Genomic DNA, 13,586 nt, shown 5'->3' with positions numbered 1-13,586 from the left:
GAGGCCCTCTTCTTATCATAGTCATTCGCTCTCATAAACACCCACACAGAGAGACACACACATGTACAGTTGAGGAAAAAATTATTCGCCCTCCGCTGAATACGTTGCTTTCTTTTTCAAATATTTCCCAAGTGATGTTTAACAGACCAAGGACATTTTTCAATGTATTTATTATGTTTTTCTTCTTTTAGATTGTCTGGAATTTTAAAACATTTAAAATCTGTTAAGCTCAATTCTTTTATTCCCCTGAAGAATTTTTTTATTACATTTTTCAGTAGATTAAGCATAGCAAACCACTGTTTTACAATGATTTGTCTAGTTATTCAAGTTAATTAACCTAGTTAAAGCACCAAAAACACCAAAACACATTTTTTGAGATGTTGACAGTTGCTAAAAACACTATTAGGACACATATATTTAGCTAACAAGTGAAAATTGATTGTTTTGAATTGTTTAGAGCAAATTTTTTAGCATTGTTTTAGAGCATTGTTTAGAGCAAATTTTGTTCATCCAATTTAAATTTTTTTAAGGTACAGTATGTCATGGTGATGAGATCATTGTGTAAATTCCATTGTGGAGACTGGAACGTAACTGAGTTTTCAGCACATCTGTGCATTAATTCATGAGAAAGACTTGGTTCAAACCAATCAGCTCGCTCTATTGTGTACAGGATGCAACTTCATTAATATGCATGATGTAGCTTCGAAGACTCCTTTTACCAGTTACAGTGTTCAGAGAGACGCCATGTTGTGTTTCCAACCGTAATTAAAGAGCACCTATGGTGAAAAGTCTACTTTTCAAGCTGTTTGGACAGACGTGTGTAGGTATAGTGTTTGTAGGAGTGCGGTCCGCCCACCCACCGAATCGATTGACAGCTTTCTTACCCTCCTTTTCTGATGAGCAACACGGTGGCCCAGTGATAAGCACATTTGCCTCACAGCAAGAATGCCTCTGGTTTAAGGCCGTACTCACACTAGGTACAGTTGCCTCGAACCAGGCCAAAGCACGCTTGTCCCCCCTCCCGTCTTCCCCGACGGCCCGCGCTCACACCACAAACGGGCTTCGGCACGCTTACGTCATCGCTGCTGCGCTGTTCAGTAAGAAGCGCTCTCTCACTCAGCAGCACAGTGGAGATTTCTCTAGTTATATCATTTCAGTCGTTTGATATGCCGTCAAATATTTCGCCAAACAGTCCTTAGGGATGAGGGGACACGCAGTCAGATATTTCGCCGAACAGATCCGCCACTTTTGGCGCTCATAAACAATCATAAAGCTCTCGTGCTGCAGGAATGAGGAGGTCTGCTGAAGGCGCGCAGCTGTCGTGCAGTGAGGAGTTCTTGTCTTTAATAAACTACGGCAGTTTGCGTTCACTGAACAGCAAGAATTATTAATAAATCCATATGAAACAGTGCCTTAAAAGTAACGTCTCACTTTCAGTTTCGGCTTTGGCGCGTTTTGCACTAACACACAAGCGTACCGCGCCAAAGCCCAAGTGAACCGGGCTCAGGCACACTTCTTCCAACCGGGCCAGGGCCGGCCAAGTGAACCGTGCTTGAGCCCGATTCAGCGCACTCACACTTCTTAAACAATCCGGGAAATGGGCCTGGGCACGGTACGGATGGCAAAGTGTGAGTAGGCCCAAAGTCCCTACTAAACCAGATGACATTTTTGCGTGGAGTTTCGCTTGTTATAATTATTAAGTAAACTAACTGTGGATTGTAAAAGTTAAGGTTTACTGACTTTTTAAGTAAAAATCAACTTGTTGCTTTTGAGACAATGGGTTTACTCACTTTTTTTAAAGTAAGTAATCGCTTTTAACAAGGCGAATAGTTTTGATAAAACTCTCTTTCAGCATCCACATAATCTTTCCTTGTGCAAAATGTTCTTTACGTTTTTTTATTAGGTTCTTTACAGTTCATTTGATTATTTTAAGAATTGATCAGTCCTTTACACTATTTAAATATAAATGCTTTGATGATAAAATGTAAAAATAAACATTTTTCAATATGTTGGCAAAATTTGGGTAAAATCAAGTCAGCGTTTTATTCAGTACAAAAAAAAAAAAACGAACTTCTGTTACATTAATACAAAAGCACCTATCTGGATAGTGCTAGTTATTGGCTTTATTCATTGAATATTTGATAAATATTGATAAAAAAGCAGTGTACTCATTTTTTTGCAAGCATTTAATTGCATTTAAGTCCAGTAATTGTAAGTGCTAGAGTGCTAGTTAACATAAATAAATAAAGCTGCAGTTACGGTCAGCATAAGTTAAAATGTAAGATACAAGAAAAAAGAAACAGTAAAAAGACGTCTGTTCACTCTCAATAATAAAAAAGTACAAATCACACACCTCATATTAATAAAACAATAAAATACAGTTTTTCTAGCACTTAATGCCCCTGCTGGAGTGACGTATCTGGAAAACATGAACCGAGGGAGGGAGGAAGGGGCGACAGACAAGTTCAGCAGAGAGAAAAGAAAGCAAGTCAAAAGAGCAGAGCAATGCAGCCGCTCTAATCTCAAGTCTGGCTCCACAAACAGTTTGGCTGAGAAGCTCCGGAGGTCAACTGGACCTGGGATCCAAAAAACCCACCTTCTGATGAGCAAACAGCCGCTCCTAGATGACTCACACCGAAGGCCTGCTCTAGTGACATCATCTCGAGCGGAAGGAGAATATGCAAGGATGCAAAACAAGAGACTCAGCATGGGAAACTGGAGTCTCAGTCCTGATGCAGAAAGATTTATACCACTGCATGAAGTCTTAGTTACCTGTTTATTTACTGGTCATTTACCTCCAGTACTGTTCGATTTAATAATTTCTTTACAAAATATGTGAAATAGACTATTAATAATCCTAAATAAAACTCGATAACAAACCCAATACAAATATTTTAGCTCCCATGATGTTACAAAAAACCTTTAAAACACCAGAAGAAAAACAAACAAACCAAAATGTCATTCAATATAAACACTTTTTTTTTTAATGCTTGATATTAATCGGATATTAGTTGCTCTGCAATTTAAGTTACAACGTGTTAAATATTATTATGAAAAAATATTATTCAGGAAGACAAAACACTTTTCATTTGAAGTGTTTGCAGTTAATTTGCTTTTACTTGAAAATCAAAGAATGAATCCATGTAATACAATCTGGCCAAAACTAACATTGTCTAATGTGCTGGAATGTGCTTTCTGGAAAAGTAAACACCATCGAGTGCAACAATTAATTCTGGAAACAAAAGAATAATTCATTTTCTCCTTAAATAAACTATGCAATAAGTTTGAAGACAGACCTGTTGTGAGCTTTAAGGTTGTTATCCAGTTGTATATACTACTATAATTAAACCTATGTTTGCATTAATACAAACTATTTTAAAGGGCACCTCTTTTAAACCTTTTACAAGATGAAACATAAGCCTTTGGTATCTCCAGATTATCACGCTTTTTAAATAGCAAATGCATTTGCGCTAATACAGTATGTGCGCCCATAGGCGTTCTGGTCTAAAAAAGCAGGCATGTTTTGGCGCGATGCTATTTTGAGAAACTGTAATATAAACTGTAATAGTTTGTTGTTTAGACCAGAACAATCCTGGTCTAAAGTCCAGCGCAGAGCGTGTTAGTTGTGCGCCTTGCTTGCACACTGCTTAATACACACAAGATGTAGCGCAATACCCAAATATCTTTACATATGAAAAAGATTTAAAATACTAAGGATATATATGATATAATAAGGGTTTATAGGATATAACTATAAAACATTAAAATATTACAAAACATATTATTTTCTAGCCTACATGAATTTAAAAACCACTGTCTTGAATCCCTTATCTCAGGAGGCTTTTTCAGTTCATTCAATTTGCTTTTGTATAATGTTATTATTATTAGCATTATTATTTATTATATCCATATTTATATTTGTTTTATTAAAAACAAGCTTAGATTTGTCCACCTGTCAGGTTTTAGACCATATGGGGCATAGCAGGTGTATTTTGACCCCACTTTGTTATTATTGTTTGTTTATTTGTTTGCTGGAAATTAGAACTTAAATTTCTAAATTTCTGAATTTAGAAACAGTTTTAAAACAAATCTTTGCGCTTAACAAACAAAAACAATTATTTATAGGCTAATTGATGTCTGTGCGTAAAGGTTTCCCTATCCACGAGAGCAAAAGCGAAAGTGAACTTACTTTAAGTCCTGTAAATAGCAAATGCACTTCTGGCGCGACACAGCCGGCTCTTAAAGGGAATGGCAGATGAGACTCTGATTGGTTTATTCTCAAAACACACCTATAACTCATTAAGAAAATAAACTCAACCCTTTTAGACCATGCGCCATGGCGCAAAGCGGATTTTCCCGTCCTCATATTAGCACATATGGATTCTGACACGCCCTGAATGCGTTTGCACCTTGTGCTTTCCGTTTTGCGGATGGACCATCAAAATAGAGCCCGAAGTCAAAATTATTAGCCCTGCTTTCTTTTCTAAATATTTCCCAAATGATGTTTAACAGAGTAAGGAATTTTTCACATTATTTCCTATAATATTGTTTCTTCTAGAGAAAGTCTTATTTGTTTTATTTCGGCTAGAATAAAAACAGTTTTTACTTTTTAAAAAAACATTTTAAGGTCAATATTATCAGGCCCTTTAAGCTATTCAAATGTCTACAGAACAAACCATCATTATACAATGACTTAATTACCCTAACCTGCGTTATCAAGGCAAAGATAAAATAAATCAGTTATTAGAAAGGAGTTATTAAAACTATTATTTTTAGAAATGTGTTTAAAAAAATCTTCTCTTTGTTAAACAGAAAGTGGGGAAAAAATATACAGGAGGGCTAATAATTCTGACTTTAACTGTATATTCACTGCCTGCACTGGCATTACAGTAAGTATTACTTCTTTTGAACCTGTAATCTAAAAACAAAAAACTTAGTCTATCAGAAAAATGAATTACTCATGTTTTGTCTTCCAGGGCTCTTCATCCTTTCCCAGGGCAAGTACCCCTGCAATAGTGAAAAACACACCTGAAGCCAGACATACTATAGTGCTTCTGTTCTGGAAAAGCAAGCATCAGGCCTGCGTGTTTCTCTGGGGTAAATTCAAAGAGGCCCAGATAAGAGCTGGAGCCAAAGAGTTATAAAGCCGACCGTCTGTTTGCATTCCTCACATCTCTCAGTGCCTCCTACCACGCTTAAACACTCACGCTACTGTACAGCACATGCAACATTCATACCGATACATCAGAAAATCAACAAGAGGCAAGCATAAATCGTCCAGTTGAAGTTGAACCTCAAAAAGTGGTGACAGCTGAATATAAATGATATTAGCAAAATCATAGATAGATTACGCTGGCTGTGGATATCAAGCTGTAAAACAAACAGAGTTAAGGGCTATTTACATATTTTTAGGGCCCGGTCATTTCTGTGATGTGGGAAAAGATGGAATTGTAGAATCAAATCATAAAAAACTAATTTGATATTTATTTATTTGTTGATTATTGATTGATTTATGAATTCAAAGTTTAAAGATGCTGTATTTAAGTTTTCTAAAGCATAAAAGCACCATCATATGTTTGCAGATATTTAAAAAAACATGCTAAGTGAGCATTTTTGTTTATCTGAAAAGCAATGCTAAAGTCACATATTCTGCTTTAAAAATGTCTGTTACGTGCCAGAGCATCTTTCTTTGTTTTGGTTATTTTCACCCACCCAATGCCAGTTTAGCCAATTATATTTCAGCACCCCGGGTTGCCTTGTTGGAAAACCTCGTATTTAATTCATTCATTCAGAAAGGCTCTGAAAGCAAGCATCTATGACAGAAATGCAATCTCCGGTGGACAGTAGCAGACTCCAAAATGAGACACAGATTCAGATCCATGAGGTTATTAATTAGCAAATGAAATAAATATTACAAACGTAAACATTAGGTGAGCAGGTTACATTGTAACCCCGTGTTCTAACAACACACTACTGTACGTGATGAGATTTGCAGTGATAAGCAATTTGGCTGTTTGCACCAGACAAACATGACAGAAATTTAAAAACAGCCATTCAGAAGCACACAATAGTGCACTTATGAAATGGTAAGCTTTATAATATATTTAATACACATTAAACCTCTTTAACATGATTAAATTTAGATGTTGAATCACTGATATGTGTTGATTTACTCTGAGTCACAGTTCTAAGGTTCAAATTCAAACAGTTTTTTTATTTTATTTTCAAGATCTGAGGTGAACTATCCGCTGCTGCTTTTAGAGGTGTGGCGATAAATGTCATGTGAAATGGCATTCAACCTCACATTGTTAGCATTTAACACTGACTAAAGCACATGAGGTTTCCCTGAGGTGATCATTGACAGTTTTCTGTTGCTCACATGTGAAAAATAGAAGTCATTTCTAATATATCAATTCAAAGTGTTGTTTATGACAAAAACTTCTTTTAATATAGAAAATATTCCTTCTAACAGGTGTCGTTGCTTTTGTATAGAACACTCACTCCTGTCCTCAATCTGGCAACCTGCGCTTGCGTGTTTTGATCCAGTAGTGCAATACCTTGTTCAATCACTGGGTGTCAAACTTACATTTTGCACTTTTAAAAGACCTATTGTTTTAAAGGGCATCTAGGTTACCCCTTTTTTTAGATTTAGATAAGTCTTTTGTGTCTACAGAATGTGTCTGTAAAGTTTTAGCTTAAAACACCCAGCTGATTTTTTTATTATACCTTTTATAAGATTCTATTTTATAATTTTTAGCATCAGATAGTGGTTTTGTTGTACTGCATCTTCAAGGCTAGTCCTTCCTGCCCACCATATCTACGTGCCTTTATCTCCTCCTTCTGCTGCGTCAGACAACAGACAGACATAAAGGAAGATCATCTCTTGTAGCGTTTGTAAGAAATACTACAGTAAGAACTTTGCCAATGAGTATTTGATGCATTTGTTTGTTGATATGATTATAGACATGACTACCGGGGCATGTTACGCATCTGTCAATCAATTCGGTGAGCGGGGGTAATCACTTCTACGTCAAGTTGCAGTCGATCTGAAAACCGCTCCAATTGGTCCACCGTTTTTATGTTCTTAAATAATTTTTTTTTAAAAAGGACTGGCTGTGTTTATATCACCCCAATATGATGGTCTATACACTATACCTACACATATGTCTGTCCAAACAGCTTGAAAAGTAGGTTTTCCCTATACTATAGGTGCCTTTTAAGCAATTATTCTGTTAGTCTTCTGCTAGTCTCTTATTTATCAGGGGTCGACACAGCGGAATGAACTGCCAACTATTCCAGCATACGTTTAAAACAGCAGATGCCCTTCCGGCTGCAACACAACACTGGGAAACACCCTTAAACTACACATTCACACACATGTATACACTATGGCCAATTTTGGTTACCCAATTCACCTATAGCGCATGTCATTGGACTGTGGGGGAAACCGGAGCACCCAGAGGAATCCCACGCGAACATGAGGAGAACATGCACACTCCACACAAAAATGCCAACTGGCCCAGCCAAGACTAAAACTAGCGACCTTCTTGCTGTGAGGCAACAGTGTGAACCACTGCGCTGCCTCATGTGAGACATATTTGGGCTATTTAAAAAATAATAATAAAACTAAATAAATCATACAGCAATAATATATTCGGTTTTGGCTTTTGGGACTCAGGCCAGTTTCAGTCAGTTCTTGAACTACAGCCCTTGTGCAGGGCTGAAGGTAAAATCCTGTAAATACCCCACTGACATGAAAATAACCTCCGAGTAAAATACTACATCCGATTTCCCAGAGTATGAATGAAAAGGCGGCTGCTTTTACATGCTGCTCGATATGTTTGTGAGGGTTGCCTTAAACCTTTTGGCAACAATGTTTTGCTAAGGAACAGAAAGTGCCCTGTGTCAATAACCTTGTTAGTGCTTTCTTTTGTTCTGAACTTGACAGTTCCTCAACCATTTGGCCAGGAGCAAAATTTGCTGTTTCTCAATGGGAAAAGTGAGGGCAGCTTTCCTCTGTCAGGATGATAAGTGGAAAGCCCTTGCTTTAACCCTTAAAGGGATAGTTCATTCAAAAATTAAAGCTCCTCATCATTTATTCACCCTCGAGTGGTTATAAACGTTTAGTCAAGGGCAGCTGCTTTCCAGCATTCTTCAAACATTTTTTGAAAATAATAATCAACTATCCTTTTAACGAAATTTTAATTTTATTATCATTTACTCATCATCTTGTCATCATAGGTGGGTAGGTAGGTAGACAGGTATGTATATGGATGGATGGATGGATGGATGGATGGATGGATGGATGGATAGATCAATCTAGTGTGGATGAATGGACAGACAGACAGACAGACAGACAGACAGACAGACAGACAGACAGACAGACAGACAGACAGACAGACAGACAGACAGATAGATAGAATTCACGATGTATTTGCAAAATAAAAACAAAGCTGACACTAAACAAAATCATTATTGAAACGAGCTAAATAGATAGATAGATAGATAGATAGATAGATAGATAGATAGATAGATAGATAGATAGATAGATAGATAGATAGATAGATAGATAGATAGATAGATAGATAGATAGATAGATAGATAGATAGATAGATAGATAGAGAAAAAGAGACAGACAGACAGACAGACAGACAGACAGACAGACAGACAGACAGACAGATAGATAGATAGATAGATAGATAGATAGATAGATAGATAGATAGATAGATAGATAGATAGATAGATAGATAGATAGATAGATAGATAGATAGATAGATAGATAGATAGATAGATAGATAGATAGAGAAAAAGAGACAGAGAGAGAGACAGAGAGACAGACAGACAGACAGACAGACAGACAGATAGATAGATAGATAGATAGATAGATAGATAGATAGATAGATAGATAGATAGATAGATAGATAGATAGATAGATAGATAGATAGATAGATAGATAGATAGATAGATAGATAGATAGACGGATAGATAGACGGATAGATAGATAGACGGATAGACAGATAGACAGATAGATAGATAGATAGATAGATAGATAGATAGATAGATAGATAGATAGATAGATAGATAGATAGATAGATAGATAGATAGATAGATAGATAGATAGATAGATAGATAGATAGATAGACGGATAGATAGATAGACGGATAGATAGATAGACGGATAGATAGATAGACGGATAGATAGATAGACAGATAGACAGATAGATAGATAGATAGATAGATAGATAGATAGATAGATAGATAGATAGATAGATAGATAGATAGATAGATAGATAGATAGATAGATAGATAGATAGAAAGTTTGTATTAACCTATGCTGGATCAAATGTAGATAAACCCAGCATTGGGTTGTTTTTACATTAAATTTAAATGATATTTTTAGCCCATCTTTTGAGTTTGTCAATATTTGAGTTAATACAACCCAACAACCCACACATAAATATGTTCCTCTTTTATGTTCAGCGGCAACTCAAAGGCAAACAACTGATGACAATGTTGGTTTTTGAGTGAACTGTCAAGTTAAGTGTTAAAAGGTTGAGTAAATAAAGTAACATTTCCCTCATCTGTGCCCACAAAATTCTTTAAATCGCTAAATAACCCAAAATGAAAGCTGCTGGGTAATTACAGCATTTGGCTTTCCACACTGCCCTGAGGACTTCAGAAACTGTGAATACAATTCTGTCAAACGGCACACCTCTGAAACCACAAGACAAAAAAAAATAAAAAATCATTGCTGACAGGATGTTAGTTGCTTTTAGCAGGTACGTCTCAATCGTAAGTGTTAATTGACGGATAAGCAACCCATTTATTTGATTTCTGACGCTTACAATAGATGAACTTTTGCTTTCACATTCATCTTTGTCGTACTGGAAGATACACTTAGACTTCAAATGCTTTTTCGTATGAATCACATTTCAGCAGTGCCTCAGGGATCAAGTTCACTTTTAGTAAGAACATAAGCTACCCATGATTCAGTCTGTCATCGTTTCCATTCACAGACTTTGATGTATGGAATTATGCCATCTACATAGATAGGAACAGAGTAATGACAGCTGGAGCTTTGGGAGGATTTGGAGACAATAATGAAGCACACTTTGCACTTTTTCCCGCACAAAAGCTCAGTTTAAATTTCCTCTCCTCACTCGGGCCCCCAGGACAAGGCAAAGAAACTTCACTTTTGAGATGATCCACATGGACACGTTGCTCTCATAATTGTGACTAAATTCATACAGCACCTCAGGATGTGAGAAGTATCGGTTGTGTTTAAGCCAAGAACCAAATGTTACCTGTGCGAAAAGCTCAGGTGATTTAATGCTGACACCCAGAGATTATGTGATATTATGGAGAAGAGCGTGTTGCATGAGGAGAGGTAATTACGCCTGATAGCCATCAGAGAAAGAGGGCGAACTCAGGTCTCCTTTGTTAATCACGGACCAGTTGTGGGCGATTTAAATCCCACCCGGCAGTCGAGACTGATGGATCCGTGGAGGGAGCATTATCTGCTGCTTTCATCTGATTAAAACGGCACAGAGAAAAGCCGCTAATGGGACAGATGTGATTCACAGAGGGGAGGTAGAGGGTATGCAGTACCCACACAACATTAGTTGAACTTGCTGAGAATGTATACCTACAGCACAGATGTCAAATCCAGTTCCTGGAGGACCGCAGCTCTACACAGTTTAGTTTCAACCCTGCTTCAACACACCTGTAGGTTACAAACAAGCCTGAAGGACGCAATTAGTTTGATCAGGTGTGTTCAATTAGGGTTGAAACTAAACTGTGCAGAGCTGCAACCCTCCTGGAAGTGGATTTGGAAGATATTTGGAATAATTGTACCAAACAGATTTCTGAACTCATTCACTCAAGCGTCAGGAGATCTGTTTGGTAATAAAAATCTTTCTTTTGTGTTCAGCAGAGCACTCATTCTGTGGTAAAACTCAAACTCATTCTGTCTTCCAAACGCAATTGCAATTAAAATACACCTTACACCTGTTAGTATCAGTTTGGACCCCATTTTGACATCAGGACTGTATAACGCCCCATTCACATGGAACTTTGGCGTCAATGCTTGACTGAAGGCGTGTCTGAATTTGGACAATGAAATTAGTCCACAGTCGGCTATGTCTGAGCTGGTGTATTTGCATACAGAGATCTTATTGGCTGACACTTCCATCGGCGCTTGAAAAGTTGAGAAAGTCCCAACTTCTGCAGAGGATCCACAATGCAGTTCAGCAATGCCTGATGTCACCCATTCAAAGTGAATGAAAGCATTGAAGCTGACGCCCCGTGCGAATGAGGTGTAAAAGTGTTAGTTCACCCAAAGATTGTGAAAGATATTTGGAAGAATAGTTCAAAACAGATCTCTGGATTCATTCACTCATGCATCTTGAGATCTGTTTGGTAATGAAATTCCTCCGAATATAAAACGATTTTGTTGAGCAGAGCACTCATTCTGCGGTGGAAAATCTGTCTGACCTGTGACTTTTTATAGAAGTTATGCACTTTTACATACAAACACGTTTCTTTAATTGTTAGACTTGTTTAACTATATTCATTCATTCACATTCATTTGGCTTAGTACCTTATATATCAGGGGTCACCACAGCCGAATGAACCAACATACGGTTTACGCACTGGATGCTGTTCCAGCTGTGGCACAGTACTGGAAAACACTCTTGCATTCACATTCACACACAGGCACGCACGCACGCACGCACACACACACACACACACACACGCAGTGGTTGAACTAGGTATTGCACTCCTGGATCAAAACACACGAAAGCGCAGGTCGCCAGATTAAGGACAGGAGCGAGTGATTGATTGAGTTTTTGTCCTAACCAACATCTTGAATTGATATATTAAGAAATGGATTCTTTTTCTCACAGGTGAACAACAGAAAACTGACAATGATCACCTCAGGTAAACCTCATGTGCTTTATTCAGTGTTAAATGCTAACAATGTGAGTTTGAATGCCATTTCACATGACATTTATTGCCATACTACTGAAAGCAGCAGATAGTTTACCTCAGATCTTGAAAATAAAATAAACAGTTTGAAACTGAACTTTAGAACTAAACAGTGATTCAGCATCTACATTTAATAATGTTAAAGATGTTTAATGTATTAAATAGATTATAAAGCTTACCATTTCATGAGTGCGTGCATATTCTGTGCTTCTGAATGGCTGTATTTAATTTCTGTCATGTTTCGTCTGGTCCAAACAGCCAAACTGCTCACTGCATGAAGTGTGCTGTTAAGACACAGGGTTACAATGTAACCTGCTCACCTAATGTTTACAGTCATAATATTTATATTATTTGTCAACTAATAACCACATGTGGAACCGAATCTGTCTCATTTCGGAGTCTGCTACTGTCCACTGGAGGTCGCATTTTGGGGTCAAAAACCTACCTACATCACCTTTAGGTTGCATTTTGCATTTGTAATGTTTTGAGTTCAGTGTCTGTTCAAATAATTTGAACACTTTTATTGCCGAGAGGTTTTCACAAAAATTAATATAAGCAGCACTAGCACTAAACTTTGCTCTGGTCTGCACTGGACATGTTCCGTAAACTGAAACTAAATCTATAAAAATGAATTCACGATGTATTCGCAAAATAAAAACAAAGCTGACACTAAACAAAATCATTATTGAAACGAGCTAAAATAAAACTGCAATTTATGACAAGTTTAAAAATTGTACATTTAACATAATAAAAATTGTAAAAAAAATATTAAAAATTGTAAAATATAAACTCGTTTAAAAATGCAAAACTATGGTCCAGACAGAAACAGATTTTACCCAAAGTGAAACAGCCACATTCATTTTTTTTTTTTTTTGTCACCGCTTGTGTACCTCTGACCTGTGGCATTAGAAAGAAATCTTGCTCACAGATCTGAGACTCACTGGATGTTTCCTCGCTTTTAGATAATTCTCTGCAATTTCTAGATGGTTGTGCATAAAGATCCCATTAGATGAGCAGTTTACTTAAATCAGGTCTCATCATAATTTTGATTCTTGATTTGAATTTCTGCAGATCATCTGTACCACGTCTACAGGTCTAAACATAGCTATGTGATTGGCAAATCATATTTTTGTTATCACAGTTGAACAGGTGTCCAGAGCACCAACCTGATTTCACCAAGTGGGACATGGTCCTGGATTAACATCTAAGTTGATCCAGGACCAACATTCCAATCAGCCACTCAGAATTAAGGGAAACGTTTACCGTTTATGTTAACCCTCTCAGGCTCAAATTAAGTTTTATAAACAGAAAAAATCTGATATTTGGGGAAAATTATCATAAGGGGTAGTACAAAAGAATCCTGACTTTTTTTTAGAGAGACCTTTACATGCAAGGCGTTCTGGGATGTTGCAGATTTGCAACATTGGCCAAGTAAGGTAATTAGACACTGACGACTGAATATGATATGAACAATAACTTTTTATAAACAACTTTTCAAACAATGTAACAAATTGCTTTTCAGTGGCAGAACAACAACAAAAACAATATGGGATCCAAATCCAACATCTCAAATCCTCATTGAGTAGGTCGTGTTTCCAA

At 37.0% G+C, this 13,586-nt stretch overlaps 1 protein-coding gene and 1 long non-coding RNA gene across 4 annotated transcripts in view; both read right to left on the bottom strand.

Annotated features, from left to right (window-relative positions):
- The window catches only part of LOC147840401 (uncharacterized), a 615,523-nt gene that overhangs the window by 253,248 nt on the left and 348,689 nt on the right, over positions 1 to 13,586 (bottom strand). The gene's annotated exons all lie outside the window — the stretch shown is intronic.
- The window catches only part of LOC137487862 (uncharacterized), a 183,433-nt gene that overhangs the window by 56,392 nt on the left and 113,455 nt on the right, over positions 1 to 13,586 (bottom strand). Inside the window, exon 3 of one of the 3 annotated variants that reach the window (XM_087287797.1) lies at positions 6,305 to 6,374. The exons of the other annotated variants lie outside the window; for them this stretch is intronic. The gene's annotated coding sequence lies outside the window, so the exon portion shown is untranslated. The remainder of the gene's footprint in view (positions 1 to 6,304; positions 6,375 to 13,586) is intronic. 3 annotated transcript variants of the gene reach the window in all.

This window comes from Danio rerio, chromosome 16 (assembly GCF_052040795.2).
Source record: "Danio rerio strain M-AB ecotype USA chromosome 16, GRCz13ab, whole genome shotgun sequence".
NCBI lineage: Eukaryota > Metazoa > Chordata > Actinopteri > Cypriniformes > Danionidae > Danio > Danio rerio.
This window is presented reverse-complemented; position numbering and strand designations above follow the sequence as displayed.